Source organism: Solanum verrucosum, unplaced genomic scaffold (genome assembly GCF_900185275.1).
Source record: "Solanum verrucosum unplaced genomic scaffold, falcon-dt-bn FXZP01000261.1, whole genome shotgun sequence".
Lineage (NCBI taxonomy): Eukaryota > Viridiplantae > Streptophyta > Magnoliopsida > Solanales > Solanaceae > Solanum > Solanum verrucosum.
In genome coordinates, this window is record NW_026019969.1 from 12674245 (window position 1) to 12696351 (window position 22107).

The 22107-nt window shown below is 28.1% G+C and overlaps 1 pseudogene; it reads left to right on the forward strand.

Annotated features, from left to right (window-relative positions):
- Positions 1-13794: 13794 nt before the first annotated feature.
- Positions 13795-16322, forward strand: LOC125816217 (transcription factor bHLH95-like; annotated as a pseudogene).
- The last annotated feature ends 5785 nt before the right edge of the window (positions 16323-22107 follow it).

The following is a 22107-nucleotide window of genomic DNA, read 5'->3' on the forward strand; positions in this document are numbered from 1 at the left end:
TTCTCTCTTTCTCGCTTTATACAAAATAGATTATACAATTGATTCTTTTGTATATGTATACCGAAACAGATTATACAATTGCATCTTTTGTATATATGTATAGCAAAACAACCATAACTTTCATTTGTATATGTATAGCGAAATATACATATTTATGTTTGTTATGGAGTGCAATTATGCAAACTATAGTTATAGCATACAAATATGATTTTTGCGTTTGTCATATGTAAAAGTTGCTCTATTAATATTCCTTTATAATAAATATTTAGGGGAAAGTACATAATATTAACTGTAAAACAAAGAATTATTTAACCGTATGGTTAATTTACATTGTAATATATTTTTTTTTCTTTCTATAATAAAACTTATGTTTATATTCTTCTTTTCTTTTCCCCTTTGCTAAACTTAAAATTTACACTTTTACTAATTTGTTGTCCGATCCATTCTCGAAATTCAAGAGATAAACGACATTAAATAAATTTAAACTATATTTCTTTTACATTCTTCCGAAGTTCTCACACATTACAACAAATAAATTGAAATAATAAAATTTTACTATGTTGTCAAGCTATCAATTTCAAAAATCCTCTATTTTCCTAACTCTCCAGTCTCAACTATCCTTTTTTTTAAAATAAAATGAAATTTTACAATATTTTTAATAATTTTACCTCATAGGAGTACTTTTGTTTTACTTCTTAAAATTTAAATATGTCGAGATATAAAACATAAATCATATTTACAATTATGAATTTTCTTAAAATTTAAGGCCTATTATTATATAGTTTAATTTGATTTTAGACCCCTAATATTCTTCAGCCGTGCATAATTCTCGACTCCCACTCCATATAATCACTTATTTTAACTCCTATCAAACAAGCCTAAGAGATTAAAAATATCATATTACTTCAACTTTTCTAAAGAGGATAGAGAAAACCAAAAAAGAAAAGAAAAAGCAAGGTACTTAATTATTTACTGTCCCTACTTTCATTTCAGCTTCTACAACAATTAGCACTTGCAGAGAGTTCATATATCAACTTTTATTTAGGTCAATTTTTTCATATTTTATTTTAAAATTTTGTCTGTATATAAATAATTTTCTTACAAATTATAAAATGATTTCCTTAGTAGAGCTTGAAAATAAGTGCCATAGCCGATAAGTTACATTTTAAGCTTACAATGGTCTCCTCCCCACCCCCGCCGGTGCCGATTCAATGGTAAAATCATTTAATTGGAGGAAATTTCATAAATAGCTAATAATTGAAATATAATTAGTTTTCTTAGCTATAGTTTGTCTAATTATATAATGTAGCTATAGTTTCAATAATTGTGACATAATTTATTTGTATAACTCGTTGAAAATTATTTTTTTAATACAAATTGAACTCTTAACTTAATTAATGAGGCAGTAATTTCGATTATTACAACGGAAAGAAATCCCACAAATCATAATTATTTTATCTGATTAGAATTTCGTACCAAATATGACTTCTGCTAAACAAAGAACGATGTCAAAAAATTACCTGATAAATATACAACTCAAAGGTATATAAATATCATTAACAAATGTAACATCATATATACAAATGAATAAATGTATACAAATTCTGAAATTATATATAAATAATTTTCTTACAAATTAGAAAATGATTTCCTTGGTAGAGCATGAAAATAAGTGCCATAGCCAATAAGTTACATTTTAAGCTTACAATGGTCTCCTCCCCACCCCTGCCGGTGGCGATTCAATGATAAAATCATTTAATTAGAAGAAATTTCATAAGTAGCTAAGAATTAAAATATAATGAGTTCTCTTAGCTATGGTTTGTCTTGTTATATAGTGTAGCTATAGTTTCAGTAATTGTGAGTTACTTTATTTATATATCTTGTTGAATATTAATTTTTTAATACAAATTAGACTCTTAACTTAATTAGTGAGGCAGTAATTTCGATTATTACAACGGAAATAAATCCCGCAAATCATGATTATTTTATCTGATTAGATTTTTGTACCAAATAAGACTTCTGCTAAAAAAAGAGCAAAGTCAAAAAATTACCTGATAAATATACTAATCAAACGTATATAAATATCATTAACAGATATATCGTATATTCAAACGAATAAATGTATACAAATTCTGAAATTATACAAATAATGGTTGGGTCGTATATTTGCTGATAATATACAAATACAAAAAAAGTAATTGTATATAATTGTTAAAAATATACAAACAAGGTCTAAAAAGTATAAAAGCCGCAATAAATATTGATACACAAAATTCATAGATTCATATACAACATAATGTGAAATGTATTGATAGAAATACAAATCACAAAAAATATACAAATGCCTTGATTTCTTCACCCTCATCTTGGTCCATTAACCCAGATTCATATTCTACTTATATATAAGAGTGAGTTTATGATGGGACATTTGAATGTCCCATCATAAACTCCCTATATAATACATGATATAATATTCTACTTATAAATCATTTTTTCTACTATATAATATATATAATATATATTTATTTTCTAAGGGAGTTTATATAATATATAATATAATATAATATATAATAATATAATAAATCATTTACAAATGACTTAAAATATTTAATATTTAAAACTCTACCATAAAATAGGTTGACTCTCAAAATTCTATCCGTGTCACATATATTGAGACAGAAAAAATAACATATATCATTTTAAAATTACCAAAAAAGTATTAAAAATAATAATAATTAACAACTTAAAATATCTGGAAGACATTTTAAAAGGGTTAATTTTGTAATTTTATCCATATCACATAAATTAGGAAGTTATTTGAAAGTTACATAAAAATATTATAAATCACAATAATTAATAACTTAATTGAGAAAACAAAAATAGCATATATTGCGTCCATTTTAATTTATTTGTCTTAATTTTTTTTTTATATTTACAAATTGCGTACAAATACTATAAATCATGATAATTGACAACATAAAATATGTTTTGAAAAAGATACAAAAAATTGCACTGATTCTTGAAGTTAATCTATCGTAAAAATACTATAAATCATGATAATTGACAACATAAAATATTTTAAAAAAATATACATATTAAAAATTTCGATTGATTCTTGAAATTAATCTATCGTTAAAATTTATGTATAAAATACAATAAATCGTGATAATTGACAACTTAAAATATTTATTAAAAATGCACAAAAAAAGAAATTGACTGATTCTTAAAATTAATCTATCAATGTCACATAAAATGAGACAAAAGTAGTAATATGTATTATTTAATGTCAAATTACTAAAAACTACGTAAAATGTATTGTAAATCTTAACAATTAACAACATTTGATTAACTCTTGAAATTTTATCTATGCTACATACATTGAGACAAGTGGAGTAATATATATTAAGTATTTACAAATTACGTAAAAAAATTATAAATTACATTATTAACAACTTAAAATATTTAAAAATCATATTAAATTTAAATAACTCACTATATTTTATCTGTGTCACATACATTAGGACAAAAAATAATAGTTATTGGGCCCGTGCGTAAGAGAGTTTATGCCCAAGTATAATATATAATATTCAATGACTCTCCAAATTTCATTTGTGTCACATAAATTGAGACAACAAAAATAACATATATTGGGTCCATTTTAATTTATTTGTCTTATTTTTTAAAAAATTTTATATTTAAAAATTGCGTAAAAATACTATAAATCATGATAATTGACAACATAAAATATGTTTCGAAAAAGATACAAAAAATTCCATTGATTCTTGAAGTTAATCTATCGTAAAAATACTATAAATCATGATAATTGACAACATAAAATATTTCAAAAATAAATACATTTAAAAAAATTCGATTGATTCTTGAAATTAATTTATCGTTAAAAATTATGTATAAAATACAATTAATCGTGATAATTGACAACTTAAAATATTTATTAAAAAAACAGAAATTTTTTTTGACTGATTCTTAAAATTAAATCGTGATAATTGACAACATAAAATTGTTCAAAAATGTTGTATGTGGGTAGTCTTATTGTGCCTTGAATAGCGTCAAAGAAAGTACAGGTTTGTGATAAAAAAAACTTATTCCTTTATCCACGCAAACAATCGCTTCAAAAATTTCGTTATTAGCCCCAAAACATATCATTTATGTTATTGGGCCCGTGCATAGCACGGGCAACAAAATCTAGTTATAAAAGATGAGAGAGAAACACTACTTTGTATAAAGGGAGAAATGGGTAAAAGATGTTAGTTTATGCATATTATATCAATTAGAACGTGGATCCACAACAATTCAAATTAAATTGTAATGACGAATAATAATTAATTTAAACTGTAATTATAGTAAATAATTCAATAGTATATATTTGCCTAGTCGCGCAATTTTTTCCCTTCTTGCTTTCCCTCTTTCTTTCCAAGTATAATCAAGCCCAATAAGGAACATTTTGGGCCTTTTCAAGTTTGTGGCTTTCTCTTTAGTCTTTAGTGTGGAAGTTTTGTTTTAGGAAATAATGTAGTAGTAGCTTTCAGGATTTTCTGTACAAAATTATACTCATTCTGTCCATAAAGAATATCAGAGTTTTGAATAAAAAGGTCCAATTCATATAATTTCAATGTGACTTAATTAGGCACCAAGTTGTTAAATTGTTGGAACTATAATCCCAAATATTTAGAACAACTACAACAACATATACCAAATGTTATCCCTTATAAATAAGAGATCTGGACCAGAGATTAATCTTTGAAGGGTTATTTTTATTCTATTAAAATTGTAAAGGTGTTGGTTCAGCTATCTCTTCTACTTGCATTCCTTAGGAACTATTGGCATTGGAGTGTAACACCTCGCAACTAGAAAGAACTAGAAAGAAGTTTAAAATCTGGAAATAGTTACTTTTGGAAAGAATGAGGAAATCCGGAATTTTTAAGCTAGTTAAAGTGAGTTTTTGGTCAACTTCAAACGGCCATAATTCATAGCTCAGGATGAGTTAGGTGTGACTCCAAATATGGTTGGAAAGCCCTTGGAATGATCTTTCCAACTTCACCAAGTTTGCACAATTCCAAGTTCGTATGAGTGAGTTATGCTCTTTGGAAGTAGGGCTGTTGGATTAAGGAAATGTCCAATCCGGAATTTTAAGGGGTATTTTAGTCTTTTCATTGCCCTATTATTTTAATCCATTTTTAGGAGTTTAATATGGATCAAATCAGCTTTTAGTCAGTTTTAGAATTTGGGATTTCATGCTAGGGCTAAGTAGAAAGGAGAAGAAGAAACAAGAATGTTCATGATCGTCAAAGTTTGGCTTGTGGAATTCGTCGGGGCGATCCCTACAAGGTATGTGAGATCACATAGCATTGGGTTAGTTCACCCACGCGCCAAACATATTTAATTCAGCGTATTTTCGTCCTAAAAAGATTGAGAAATTGATGTTCTTGATAGTTGTTCTTGAATTGATTTTGTTCTTGAATATGAGTAGGGATTAAGGAGTTTCTTGATGATTAAGTGTTGTTTCCTTGAGTTGTTTGGGTTAGATTTTGTGTATATGATTTGGGTGCATGAATCTAAGGTGAATTTGGGAAAAAAATCAAATTGAAACGATTTAGGATCAGAAAACGAGTTGAAAAACTCGTCAGACGCACCTGGGGAGGGCCAGGCGCGTCGCACCCCCATAGCGCCAGGAGGCTGGGGCGGCGCGCCTGTAGTGCGCCCAAAACAAGCCCCAGTAAGTTGGGGACTGGCGCGGCGCGCCAGGGACGCGCCCGGATCGGCGTTTTTCACCAGTTTTTCGTCGTTTAGCCTATTTAAGTTATTCTAAAGTGTCCTAACACTTTCCATTGATAGTAACTATTCTAAATGACTTCTAAACACCTAGAAATCATCCATAAACATGAATCATAACCTTGAATCCATAAATTCAAATTCAAGAAAATTCAAGATCTAAGTCTAGGAAGTTTTTAGAGTCTTTACAAGAAGTCTTTTGCAAATGCTTTTAAACTTTGTTTTAAGACTTAAAGTTCAAGTTAAGTAAGAAGTAAACAGTAAAGTTTGAAGTCCATTTCTTCAAAAGTACAGGGGCACTATGTATTCACAAAGGGTTTAAAATGTTTTCACATTTAAACAAGAAAAGAAACCTCGATTTTCAAAGGGCCTTCGGGCTAGTTTTCAGAAAAGAGTAATCGCTTTCTAAATGAAGCAAGAGGGGAGACTTTGATTTCCAAGATAGCCTTTGAACTAAGATTTTGAGCACTAATCTCAAATCACAGAAAAGAAGTATACTTTTAAAACATACAAAGCTAGTATATTTTGGGAGTAGTATTGAGCACCGAATTGGGGGCGAGCATGAGTTCAGATAACTCACGTCTCCATAAAACCATGCAGCCACCATGGGTAGAAAAGGGTCATACTTTTTAGATGAACCCTTTTCACAATAGACTAGTGGATCCACTTAGTAGTTCATGTCTTATACCTTTGGCCGGGTATAAGATGCGCTGGCAGCGTGAGGTAGATCGATGTATCATCACTATAACTCTTATATGATGGTTGTCGGTTAGAGGAACTCCCACAAAAGTTATTGTATTTTTATACACATCAGTTTATTGTATTTTTTTACATACATTTCAGAGTTTTTGTATCCTTGTATATACACAGAGTTGACATCATGTTTTTAAACAACTTTTCTTTATATTGCACTTGTTTTAAACTGCTTTATATTGAAATGAGTTCAGTTAAGTATTCATGAGTTGAGAGAAGAGCCAAGGTAAGTGTTTCTTTCAGATTCCCTTTCAAACCTATGTTTGTTAGCATTCAAACTCGCATACTCATACATTCAATGTACTGATGCCAGTTGGCCTGCATCTTATTATGATGCAGACACAGGTACCTAGGATCGGCATCCGGCGCATCGTTGATCCAGTGAGCAGTTCAGAGTCTGTTGGTGAGCCTTTTTGCATTCCAGAGGACTCTTTTTCATTGCTTTCAGTTTTAGTATTACTTCATTAGGATGTCGTGGGTCTGTCCCGACATCCATCTCAGTTGTTTAGAGGCTTCATAGACAGACAGACGGTCAGTTAGTTAATTCAGTTGTCTTTACTTTTCATTTCATATGTTAAAGACTCGAGCTTGCCTTAAAGGCCAGTTGAATGTTCCTTTATAACATTCTAGTTACTTCATAAATGTGTATAGGATGAGTTAAGTCTTCCGTTGAGTTAGTAAGCCAGGCCAAGGGTTCGCTTGAGGCCAGCAATGGTCTTCAAGTGTCAGTCCCGCCCAGGGTATAGGCTCGGGGCGTGACATGGAGTGTGAGTCGTGCAATAACCTTTTTGTTTTCCTTGTAATTGGCCCAATGACTATTATTCATCTGTTTCAAAACCGTAACCATCTTTTTTCTTTTGTTTTGCAATTACTCGTACACATATATTTACTTATATTTACATGTGACTCTTAAGAAAAATTATACTCTTGAATACATGATGTTTAGGAAATTTATTAGACCATAGTTTTCTTTAGCTTCAATTATGGATTAAAAATACCTCTCTTTCTATATATTGGATCTTGATTGTTTTGACGGTTAAAATGTCCTTCCTTAAAACATATTATGAAACGTTATATATCAATTTTTAATTTAATAGATGGCGTTGATTTATTGGTACACATGAATATATCACTCATTCCGTCTGAATTTATTAATTGTTGGGGATTGATTTTTAAGGACTAACCATTATATTGTTAAAGGATGATCATTAAGAAGCTGAGTTAAATCAATTGGAGCTTGTTTGGATCGATTTTAATCTTTGTTAAAAGGATGATCATTAAGAATAAAGTCATTTTGAATATATTAAAGATATTTTTTAACCTATTTTTCCCATCAAAAATAGAGAATTCACACGAAACTATACATTGGAGTTCGACGAAAAGATCGATAATAATATATTAAATATAAGTTATAAATAAAGTGTGAAAAAGGATATTATGTATCTATGCAAAGTTTATTTCAATTTTGAGAAGAAAAAAAAAAGAAACTATTTTCAGAAGACCTAATTCAATTAAAGTAATTTAAAACAAATTATAGAAACAACGAAAAAAATAGCATATAGTAACAATAATAACACTAAATCATCTATTATATAAGTAAACAAACATCATAAACAAATATATGATCGATTAAAACTGAATAAATATTATATCTAAATATACAGTTAATAGCATATAGGAAAAATTATCCAAATACACATCTTATTTTATCATAATCTCTAAAATTCCCTACCATTTTAAAAAAATTCAAAAATTCCCTCTCGGGTACATCACTTTCTCTCACTAATACATATCTATCCCTCTCGAATACATCCCTCCTCTATGTATATGGATCCTATCCCTTTTCTAATACATTCCTCCCCTCTTGATACATCTCTCCCCTATATATCCGGATGTCCTATTCCCTCTCTTATACATCTCTCGCTTATATATCCGAATGTGTATTCGGAATATTTTTCAAAAAAAAAGAGTAAAATATGGCATTAAGATAAAAAGGCCAAAAAGAAAAAAAAAGCAAAAAAATAAAAAATCATGATTACAATTTTACAAGCTTGCAGCGCCTCGACTCGAATTTCCGTTGTAGGATTGAGTGAGATAACGAGAGCTGAAGCCAAGGTTCCTTGCTACGCTCCATAGATATTCATATGATTCTTATGGATTTTGAATGTATTTGAATTCAACCTTTCATTAGGTCTTTACTGAAGGATTATCCACCTTCTCAAGCCTCTCTACCATACCCTCAAACGCAAGCATAAAGAGAGGCCAGAAAATACTCAAAAAAAATGAACATAACAAAAACGGCTCATATTATGACAAACCCCAATTTGCAACTCCTCTTATGTCAAGCCACAGACAACTTTTCTCTTCCATCGTCATATACTTCCTTTTCATTTTCGTTTGGACTCTTAACCCATTTGGTCATGCGATATGGTATTGTGATATGGAATTATGGGATAAAATAAAAGTTTTAATTGGATATGCGATATAAATTTTTGTGTTGTATATTTTCTCATAAAGATAAGAATCCCATAAGTTGTAAAAGTATTAAAATAACCCCAATTTTTTATTTAATCTTACCAAATAAACAAAAAATTATAAAATCGCATAATAAATTATTACAAAACTATTTGTTCTCCACTTAAGTAATTGTTTCATCTAACTTTAATTCAATAAAAAAAATTGAACATAAATTGTAGTGTACTAATCTTTAATATAATTCTCCCCCATAGTACGGACAATTTCCTCACGTTGAACTTGCATTTCTCGATCATGTGACCGAGAAGACGAACCAATATTGTTACTTTGGGTTGTAATAACTACAAAACGGTAGAAGTAATAAATTAGGTGTTGGACTAAATGAAGAGAACAAATTTATTGGTTGGTGTGAGTTAAAGTGACTATATGTTGGTGAGAAAAATAAATTTTATGTCGGTGAGAATAATAAATTTTAAAAAGTAATGATGTGATTATAAATTTTATTTACATATGAAATAAATGGTTAGTAGATATAAATGTGGGGTTACTTTAACAACATATAAACTTGTGGATCAATTTTTGTATTAAAAATATCTCAAATCATATGGAATTCCCATATCATGATTTTTGGAGAATATGGAATCACATCATGATATGGAATCATGAGATGGAATCAGCGTAAAATCCCATGTCCAAATGCTAATTCCATCTCACGATTTCATATCGTGATATGGTATCACATGGCCAAACGCCTACTTAAAAACTTAGGGTGTATTTGATATGGAGGAAAACATTTTTCAAAACTCGACTTCATCCTCTAATTTTTTTTCTTACCCTATCCATACCCCGTATTCGACCATCCCTATTTTTTTAAAAAATATTAAAATTTGCAAAATTTCAAATATATTTTTATTTCTACACCCAAACCAACCCCACCCCCCACCCCTCCCACAAACAAAACAATAACAAAAATTGATTTTTACGCCACCCATACGCCCCCACTTGCCCGCAATTCATTTAGCCATTTTCAAGGTTTAATAGCTATTTTTACGGTGAAGAAAAAATTTGACAATAAATTGCCTTCCATATATGTGAAATTCATCATATTATTCTAGAGTTTGAGTTTTTAATTTGAAGTTAAATTTCAGTACATTATGTTGAAATTTCAAGAAAAAGTACTGAAATTCAAATAAAAATAGCCCCATAATTCTGATTTCAGCTTGAGATATTTTACTTCAAACAACGCATATAAATGTAAAAAGAATGCAGAGCATGAGAATTGAAACTTGGATGCCGGAGGTACATTTTAAATGTCATGGATAATTGAGTATGTGTGATCATCTCATCTAAAAATTTAAGTTGTTAGAGAGTGCACACCTTTATTATTTAATTATATTCTCAACATAATAGCTATCTTTTAATTAATTTGAAAATCATGACTTATTTAAATTAGTAAATTGTGAATTTGCCTAATCGCGCATCTCTAACTACACATGCAACATAAAAGTTGAAAATCTATGATATCGGATATGAAAAGAAACCATTTTTATGTTTTCGATCCATCTCCAATTTTTTTGTGACTTATGCTCTCGATATATATGATTATAAAATTGTTTCATAGAGATGAGTTTCTTTCTGTACGTCTATGGACAAACCTTATAAATACTATGGAAAGTATAATTCAATATAGGAAGCTACTTGCAAGCAAGCTTCATGGATGCTTAAAAGAAGTAATTGTGATAAGAGAGGAACAATCGTATATTTCAACGCAAATCTCAATTAGTTGAAGTAATTGCGAAGATGATAAAAGTTTATTTTCGAGGGAATTTGAAATCCAATTAACTAGCTAGAAAATTGCAAACTTTGGAACTTTTATCCTAATTGACAAATAGGTTAAATATCTAGAAGATCTTGGTTGTAACCTTAATCACTGCGTCTCTATATATAGTGGATGACAAAGGTTATTTTCCTACATTATCATTCTCACTTTAGTAAACTTATACTATTTAATTACTCATCATAGTTATAATTTGCTATAATTATTACTCCGAATAAATTCTTAATTTCCTCAAATAACCCTAAAATAAATTCATATCTTACACCTGAACAGATCAACCCACCCACCCACAAATAAAAATGGGTCTTCTCCAATTATTTTTGACAAGTGTAGTATTTGAAATGATTGTCTTAATATGTTATGCTCGTGTTTATGTGTTGATAATAATGAAACAGTCAACTAGGGGAGTTCACGGGTCGATTTGGATCGGTTATTGGTCAAAACTAAAACCGAACAAATTTAATCGGTTTTAAAATTATCAAAACCAAACCAAACCAAATATAATATACATTTATCGGTTTGGTGGTTATCGGTTTCGATTTGGTTTGGTTTGGTTATTCGGTTATTAACCATACACAAAAATAAAAGAAACAATTCATTCAAAATGTGAAAAGGTGACAACAATCCATTCAAAACGAAGAATAGTTAGAATGACTTAAATTACTGAACTTTCGATCACTAAATTTACTATCAATAAGCTTTAAAATTCACTATATTGGTCTAGAAGGAAAAGGCAATAACATTTTCAGTCCCACAAAGAATTGTCATAGACATTCATATACATGAAATCAATAAGATAAATATTTTCATCTTGGACATTTTTGCTTTCAATAAGTAAATTATAAAGAAATTTTAATGAAAATATATATAAGATCTTTAAAGTTGTTTATAAAAACAATATATTAAGTATGTATATTAATATAATATATGTATATAATTCATCGGTTCAGTAATTTCTTCGGTTTTTTCGAATAAACCATAACCAAACCAAATACTATCGATTTTCAAAAATCTAAAACCAAACCAAACCCAAATAAAATAGGTTTTATTTTATCGGTTTAGTTCGGTTTTTCGGTTTGAATCGGTTTTTATCCAAGTGAACACCCCTACAGTCAACATTAGTCACAAGATAATGGTCTTACCAGTAAAAAACAAAATATATAAATTTATGATCTGTCTAATTTGATCACATTTTAACAAATTAATGATCCGTTTATTTTATTTAATTAAATTTATTTTAATATGTTTAATTTGACTTATTTTAAAGTTGAATATTATGCTGTCTAAATTGGTCCATGAGAAACCTTGTTTAATTTTTTATTTGTTGTTGTTGATATTGATATATTATAAATGATTATAGCATAAGAAAATTTTTATTAGATACTCATATAAAGAATTTAAAACTTAGTAAGAAGTTGGTGGATTTCTCTATGACATGGATTTTAGTCCATTTCAATTCAAGTAACTTAACTCGACCATTTATTAACTCAATTCAATTTAATATTCCCAAATTCAATTTAATCCATCTATTTGATTAGAGCTGTTCAAAATCGAATCGAAATCGATAATTCGAATCGAAAAAAGTTATTAGGTGATCGATAATGGGTTTTTGATTTAGTAGTTTCGGTAAAGGTTTTGATTTTTTTATTATTGGGTTTTGCTTCTTAATGGATTGAGTTTTTTCTTAACGGATAATTTATAACCCCATAGTAAATTAAATAATTATATTTATATCATTACGCATATCATTAAAGTCGTTGACTTAGAGTTTAGTCTCATACTTTTATTTTTGATTGTTTCAAACTCTCCGTTATTCTAAAATGTGAGTGCCTTTGCTTTTGAGCAAGATGCAATCTATCAACTCATGTGCATGGTTCATTTGATTTGTCACCTTGTTTCTAAGTGATTTCCATGATTTTTTTGTATCAAATCTTAACAGTTAAATCGATAAATCAATAACCGATAGGTCAATATCTTAATGGTTCTACAATAATTTAGCATGTCTACAAAAACAACAATAAGTCGAAACGATAAATTTCAAAACTAAACCAAACTAATCAATACACCACCCTACATTTGATACTCCTAATTGTCATAATTAACGAAAATAGTAATACACAATTTTAATTTCCAATAAATGATAAAAAATTGTCGATTATACCATTTATTAATGAATTATAAAAAAAAGGGCTAGCTACAAACTAATGGAGGAATTAATATCCTAACTAATTCCTTTTTTTCTCCTAATAAACGGAAAGTCATGATTAGTATTTAGAGGAATTTTAACATCTTGGCCAGAAGATGAAATAAAATGATGATCTTTTTCTTTTATATGGAACGGATATGATATGATAAAAACTTTTATTCACGAAAAAACACTTGCTTAATTATTAATTCTAGTGTGGTTAACTTGAATAAATGAGTAAAAAGATGCATAAAATCTCGTTATTAAAATCTATTAATAAAATTTCATTAATATTAATAAATGAGTAAAAAGATGTATATAGTCGGAGCCAACTATTAATGAAATTTCATTAACATTAATAATCACGTGAATAAACTATTATTAAAATCTGATTAACACTAGTCATGTAATATCTTATATTATAAGACTACAACTCAGACACACCTAATTCATATAACTTAAGAATTAAGACTTGCATTTCAAAAAATAATAATCTTAGTTAATTATATATACAATCATTTTAACTATTATTATTTTAATTGGAAAAAAAAAACTTAGGTTGTTTGTATAGATAAGAATAATAACTTGATTAAGTTTGTAATTTAGTATTTGTAATTAAAGTAATTAATTTTAATTAATTATTTTTAGTAGCGGTAAGTGTGAATTGGGACCCAATTGAGTGAGAACAAAATCTGTAACAAAAGTACTTTAGCTACCATTTTTTGTTTTGAAGCCAGTAACGACATTTTGGCTTATGATTGTATTTTGTTTTTTTTATTCATTACAAATGAATCATCCTTTTTTATCTCTACTTTTTATTTATTTTTTCTCTTTTTTTTTTCCTTTTTGCCACCCTTCTCTATATTCTTTTCATATTCAATATTCATCATATCCAATCCCTCATTTTTCCATTTTACACTTTGCCCCCTACAAGAAAAAAATTCTATATATAGGCGTAACTTAGGGTACAATATCAGACCACCTGAAAAAGAAAAAAAATGAATGAAGGCGACGAGAATAATCATGGGTTGCCATGGGAAACTAATGATTTCTGGTCGTACCTGATTCAAGTTCGGAGTGGAGAGACGTTTGAGGGAGACAAGTTGCCAGATCTGACTAGGTCTGATACTTGTCAGCCGTTGACAGTTATTAATGAAATGGCTGAACTGACTATTGATGTTGATAAGAAGAGAAGTCCACTAAACCGAAAAAGGAAAGGTAAGGGAATTGCTGAACCAAATTCTGGTGCTGATGAAGCCAAAGGTAAAAAAGAATCAGCGCATGAGATACACATATGGACGGAGAGAGAAAGGAGAAAGAAGATGCGAACCCTGCTCGAGACTCTTCAGGCGTTGGTTCCTAATCTCCCTGCTAAGGTAAAAAAGAAGTTCTTACAATGATATACTTTATTTTTTCTTATATGATATCTTATCGATCAAAAGGAAAATAATTCAATAAATTTTATGATATCTGAAACAATTTTTTTTGTTGTTATTTTCCTTTTATTGTCTTCTACAACCTTAATTAATAATCATAATCAACTCATCGAAAATTATTCGAAAAATGAACATGATTTTTTTTAGCAAATAAAAACTTGTAAAAGCTTACTAAAGGAGACATGATTCTATGTGAAAATGTAACTTTGTTATATATATATAGAAAGACTATTTCAGTAGTACCTTAACCCAATTGGAATAAATTTATTTGGTGATATACACATTCCCCTTATTACTAATTTGTACATATCTACCTGTTAATTCCAAAATAGAATAATAAGATGCATTTTGTTTACCAAAAAAGGGAAGGATAAAACAATATAGAACTTCCGATTTTTTCGCATATATAGTTATAAAAAAAACTCCATAAATTTCTTTGTTTTTTATTTTCTAGCATAAGAATATGAAGTTTTCAACATTATTCTAATTCTATTCTAAATTTGTCAAAAGAAACATTTTCTTAATCCGTATAATTTTAAGATATTTGTAACTCAAAAGCGTAATAAACATGATTTAAAAATTAACAATTCCAAATTGTAGCCTCTTTTATTTTTGTAATTTATACTTATTAAATGAATCTTTTTTAAACACTAATAAATTACTTGAAACTTATTAACTCGTATATATATAGTAGATATGGTATTCCCTTGACTTACTTCCCCTTAATTAGTGAAATCCTTATTTCGCCTCTGAAGTAGAAATTAAATTAATTTCATTGTTTTTTTGTATATGCAGGCTGATAAGTCTACAATAGTTTATGAAGCAGTGAATCACATCCTAAAACTGCAAAATACTTTCAAAAAACTTGAAAGTCAAAAGCTAGAAAGGCTAGAAGAATATAGCATAAGGTTGATGAGTTCACAAAAAAATGCTAATAGTTGGGAGAAATATCTAGGTGATCAAGGATCAACCAGTAATTCAACAGCCATTACACCAACAACTCATGGTGCTAGTCCCCTTATTCCAACAGGTTTTATGACATGGAGTTCACCAAATGTGATACTAAATGTTTGTGGTGAAGATGCACATATTAGTGTGTGTTGTCCTAAGAAGCCAGGGTTATTTACCATCATTTGTTATGTTTTGGAGAAACATAAGATTGATATTGTGTCTGCTCAAATTTCATCTGATCAATTCAGAAGCATGTTCATGATCCAAGCTCATGTAAGTCCTTTCATTTTCTTCAAAATAATATATTTGTCATTTTGAACATTGTGAACTAGCGTTTTAGTTAGCACACTCTTTGATTTACTTTACGTGTCTTTATTTGATTGATCAGGAAATTGAAGAATGAAACGTGTTAAGAAATTCTTTTGAGTTGGGTGTTTGAGAAACATATAGTTTTTAATTTTATTAGTTTCGCGTCTAATTGAACATTTATCTTCACATGAAATGGAAGTAAAAAAAAAAAATATATATCTATCTTTTTTTTTTTTTTGAAATGCCTCCTCCCACCTAGTCTCACCCTGAGGTTGAAATTCTCTATTTGCTACTACATATAGTTAGTCATAGATTATGTTTAGAAATTATTTAAATTGTTTTACCTAAGTCAAGTGTTTAACAGAAATAGTCTTTCTACTTTTATAAGATCATATGGATAAACATATCTACATATAACTGAGTATATTATTATTGTTGTTATTATCACTTTATTCTAAAAACATGTTTGATGTATATTCAGGCTAAAGGTGGAAGAGAGTTAGCTCAATTCTCTGGAGCATTCACTGCGGAAGACATGTACAAGCGAGCTGCAAATGAGATAATGTTATTGACAACCTCCAAATGATCAATATCATATTTACTTTTGAAGTTCATTCAGTGGAGGATGAACGGTTGTCGCCGTATAGGCATGTTTACTTTTCTAGTTCATCCGGTAGAAGATGAACTGTTGTGGCCGTAAAGGCTGTTTTATTTACTTTTATAGTTCATTCGATAGAGGAAGAACGGTTGTGGCCATAAAGACTGTTTTATTTACTTTTGTAGTTCATTCGATAGAGGATGAACGACTGTGGCGGTAAAGACTATTTTATTTTTCTTTTGCATTTTATCCAGTAGTGGATGAACATCTGTCTCCATATCGGAGAAATTAAAACTATGGAATTTGGTCCCATTAAGTTTCTTCCAATGATATTTATAAATAGCAAAAATCTTGATTTGACATATGTTTATGTGTTTGCTTTAAGGATGTGTTTGGTATGGATGTATGTTTTTAAAAAAAATTCATGTTCTGTTTTTTAAATATTGTCTCTATGAAAATATTACTATATATAATAAGTGGGAATATTTACTACTTAGCACATGACAAGTGTTGGATGATATGTGATTCATAGTGTTGTACATTCTTCTTTTATGGTTGTACCTTTAAAATTTATATTATTGGACAATTTAACACCATTAACTACCTACTACTTTATTAGCCAAAAAGTTTGACCTCATTTGGGCCCATTTATTATTTATATGTTTTCAATTTTGAATATATGTTGTCTATCTAATTCTTTTTTCCAACCTTTTATTTTAAACTTCTTGAAATTTAATTACCTATTTATTACTCTCTCTATGCACTTTTAATTGTTATGATTTTCTTTTTAGAGTCAAACTATAAGAATTTTAACTAATATATGTGTTTTTTTATCATATTCATAGGCAAAAAATTACAATTTATAGTACTTTTTGTATAGATTTTGCATATTTAATTTTTTTTTTAAATATCGAATTAAAACAATCTGATTTAACTTTGAAAATTAGTCAAATAGACTTTCAAAAAAGCGCAACATGACAAATACAAGTGGACGGAGAGAGTATATTTTAGCTACAAAATATATTAGAGGTACAACTTTTTAAAAAATTTAAATTTTTATTGCATTGACCCTTGAAATCTTATCATTGTCATATGAATTTGAACAAATTATATATTATTAAAAGTTACATAAAAGATGCTATAAATCACAATAATTAGCAATTAAAAATATTTTTAGATCATATAAGAAATTTGGTTGACTAATTGGAATAGAATAAGTAACATGTACTATTTGAAAATAACGTCAAAATTTCTAGAATTCACAATAAATTAACAACTAAAAATATTTATGATTATTCACGTGAATTGAAACAAAAGTAACCTATATTATTCAAAACTAACACAAAAATACTATAAATCACAACAATTTAATAACTTCAAATATATTTTTAAGAAAACATATAAAAAATCGACTAATCTTCAAATTCGATTTATATCACATAAATTAAAACAAAAAAAAATTAATATTTATTGGGCCCGTGGCACAGGCACCAAATATCTATATATATGTGTCACAAATGGAAAAGTCTCAATCAAGGAAGCAACATATATCATTCACAAATGACTTAAAAAGCATTAAAAATTACAATAATTACCAATTTAAAATATTTAAAAGCTATATAATACAATACGTTAACTCTCAGAATTCTATCAGACTCACATATATTGGGACAGAAAAAATAACACATATCATTTTAAAATTACCAAAAAAGTATTATAAATAATAATAATTAACAACTTAAAATATCTGAAAGACATTTTAAAAGGGTTAATTTTGTAATTTTATCCATATCACCTAAATTAGGATAAAGTGACCAGTAATGTACGTTATTTGAAAGTTACATAAAAATATCATAAATCACAATAAGTAATAACTTAAAAAAAAATTAAAAAAAATATGAAAATTTGGATGACTCTCCAAATTTCATTTGTGCCACATAAATTGAGATAACAAAAATAACATATATTGGGTCCATTTTAATTTATTTGTCTTATTTTTATTTTATTTTTATATTTAAAAATTGCGTAAAAATACTATAAATCATGATAATTAACAATATAAAATACGTTTTGAAAAAAATACAAAAAATTCCACTGATTCTTGAAGTGAATCTATCGTAAAAATACTATAAATCATGATAATTGACAACATAAAATATTTCAAAAATGTTGTTTGTGGGTAGTCTTATTATGCCTTAGATAGCGTCAAAGAAAGTACATGTTTGTGATAAAAAAACTTGTTCCTTTATCCACGCAAACAATCGCTTCAAAAACTCGATTATTAATCCCAAAACATATCATTTATATTATAGCACAGGCCACATTATCTAGTATTCCTTACAAATGAGAAAAATTGTTTCGCGGTGGAAACGTGAAAAAACAAATGGCATAAATTACATTAATAATTGTAAAGTCATTTAATTATAAGCAATGACTTTACACCCCCATAATTTTAAGACCCTATTTTTTTGTTATTAATAATACATTAATTCTATGGTATTATTCCTTTATAATAAATATTTAGGGGGGAAAGCACATAATATTAACTGTAAAAAAAGGAGAATTATTTAACCAATGTGGTATGGTTAATTACATTTGAATATTTTTTTTGTGTAATAAAACTTATGATTATATATTCTTTTCTTTTCCCCTTTGCTAAATCTAAAATTTACTCTTTTACTAGTTCGTTATCCGATCCATTCTCTAAATTCAAGAAATAAACGAAATCAAATAAATTTAAATTATATTTCTTTTACATTCTTCCGAAGTTCTCACACATTACAACAAATAAATTGAAATAATAAAATTTTACTATGTTATCAAGCTATCAATCTCAAAAATCAGGTTCTATTTTCCTAACTCTCAACTATCCTTTTTTTTAAAAAAAAAAAACAAATGAAATTTTACAATATTTTTAATAATTTTACCTCATAGGAGTACTTTTGTTTTACTTCTTAGAATTCAAATATGTCGAGATATAAAACATGAATCATATTTATAATTATGAATTTTCTTAAAATTTAAGGCCTATTATTATAAAGTTTAATTTGACTTTAGACTTCTAATATTCTTCAGTCGTGCCTGATTCTCGACTCCCACTCCATGTAATCACTCATTTTAACTCCTACCAAACAAGTCTTAAGAGATTAAAAATATCATGTTACTTAACTTTTCTAAAGAGGGTAGAGAAAACCAAAGAAAAAAAAAAACAAGGTACTTAATTATTTACTGTCCCTACTTTCATTTCAGCTTCTACAACTATTAGCACTTGCAGAGAGTTCATATATCAACTTTTATTTAGGTCAATTTTTTCATATTTTATTTTAAAATTTTGTCTATATATAAATAATTTTCTTACAAATTAGAAAATGATTTCCTTGGTAGAGCATGAAAATAAGTGTCATAGCCAATATGTTACATTTTAAGCTTACAATGGTCTCCTCCCCACCCCTGCCGGTGGCGATTCAATGATAAAATCATTTAATTAGAAGAAATTTCATAAATAGCTAAGAATTGAAATATAATGAGTTCTCTTAGCTATAGATTGTCTTGTTATATAGTGTAGCTATAGTTTCAGTAGTTGTGAGTTGCTTTATTTATATATCTCGTTGAATAATAATTTTTTAATACAAATTGGACTCTTAACTTAATTAGTGAGGCAGTAATTTCGATTATTACAACGGAAATAAATCCCGCAAATCATGATTATTTTATTTGATTAGATTTTCGTACCAAATATGACTTCTGCTAAAAAAAGAACGAAGTCAAAAAATTACCTGATAAATATACTAATCAAACGTATATAAATATCATTAACAGATACATCGTATATTCAAACGAATAAATGTATACAAATTTTGAAATTATACAGATAATGGTTGGGTCGTATAATTGCTGATAATATACAAATACAAAAGAAGTAATTGTATATAATTGTTAAAAATATACAAACAAGGTCTAATAAGTATAAAAGCCGCAATAAATATTGATACGCAAAATCCATAGAATCATATACGACATAATGTGAAAGATATTGATAGAAGTACAAATCATAAAAAATATACAAATGCCTGGATTTCTTCATCATCATCTTGGTCCATTAACCCATATTCATCATTCTCATCTTCAAATGTTTTTGACTCAGTGTTGGTAGATACAATTTCTTTTAATTACTTTCTATTTCTTTTTAACTCATTTGAATCATCTTTCTTTTGGTCAGCAACTCGCTTGAACTATCTTCCTTGTTCCTCTCTTTTTTTGTTCCTATTTATTGAATTAAAATCATGCAAAACTTATAGCATGTTAATATACAAATGGAATTTTTTTAGAAAAAAAACTCAATTGAATACCTCAAATAATTCTATTGGAAGGAGATGTTCAAGCATGATTTGTATGTATTTATAAAGGTAACCGAAAAATCAAACGAAAACTTTGAAATTTCAAATTTGATTGTCGTTGAGAGAATTAAGGAGATAAATCAGTGGATTATAAAAGATGAGAGAAAAACAGTACTTTGTATAAAGGTAGAAATGGGCAAAATATGTTAGTTTATGCGTGTTATACCAATTAGAACGTGGATCCACAACAACTCGAATTAAATTGTAATGACGAATGATAATTAGTTTAAACTATAATTATAAATAAATAATTCAATAGTATATATTTGCCTAGTCGCGCAATTTTTCCCTTCTTGTTTTCCCTATTTCTTTCCACGTATAATGAGGCCCCATAAGGAACATTTTGGGCCTTTTCAAGTTTGTGGCTTTCTCTTTAGTCTTTAGTGTGGAAGTTTTATTTTAGAAAATAATGTAGTAGTAGCTTTCAGGATTCTCTGTACAAAAATAGTACTCATTCTGTCCATAAAGAATATCAGAGTTTTGAATAAAAAGGTCCAATTCATATAAGTTCAATGTGACTTAATTAGGCACCAATTTGTTTAATTGTTGGAACTATAAACCCAAATATTTAGAATAACTACAACAACATACCAAATGTTATCCCTTACTTTGAGCTTTGGGGTAAAGAAGTTATTTTCAACATATCACCAACTAAAAATTTAAATATTTATTTCCAACTTCAAACTCTATATAGTCAAAAGTTTGTAAAAGGTTTGATAAAATTGTCGTAAAACAAAAGGTCAACTCCTTGTATAAGAACAACATTTTAAAGAGGGTGTATATATCAATCACATGCTAGAGTGATATCTTTTTGCACTCATAGCTTTTCGTTTTTTTTACTATCTAGTTTTTGATATCTGATATGAAATTTTGATTAATTCAAATTTGCATCATATAAGATCAATTAAAAATAGTAACACTCGATACTAAAAATTCTTTTTTATTCTAAAACCTCTAATTAAGAATAAGAAATTATATTTGTATCACACATATCTGAGTGGTACACCAAAATATACTTTGCGTTGTAGTGAGAGCATGAAGTGTGGTGCACATCTAAAGACGATCTAGATTTGTATGTTGTCCATCTCTATACAATTGGCAAAAAGAAGAAAAAAAGTAGAAGAGAAAATGGTTGGGCATGTGACCACTAATTTGTCACTTGAACCACAAAACTCCAAAACCCCATGTGATTCCAATTCATCTGTCACACTCCATTACATTACCTCCATACTTTACCATGCTACGAATTACTTGAATTGCGGGTCTATCTAAAATATTTTATTTGCATAAGATAATAATAAGGTATGTGTACACATCACTCTTCTCAATGAAACACATTTATAATCTCTTTTACATAAATAGAGATGTTAATGGAA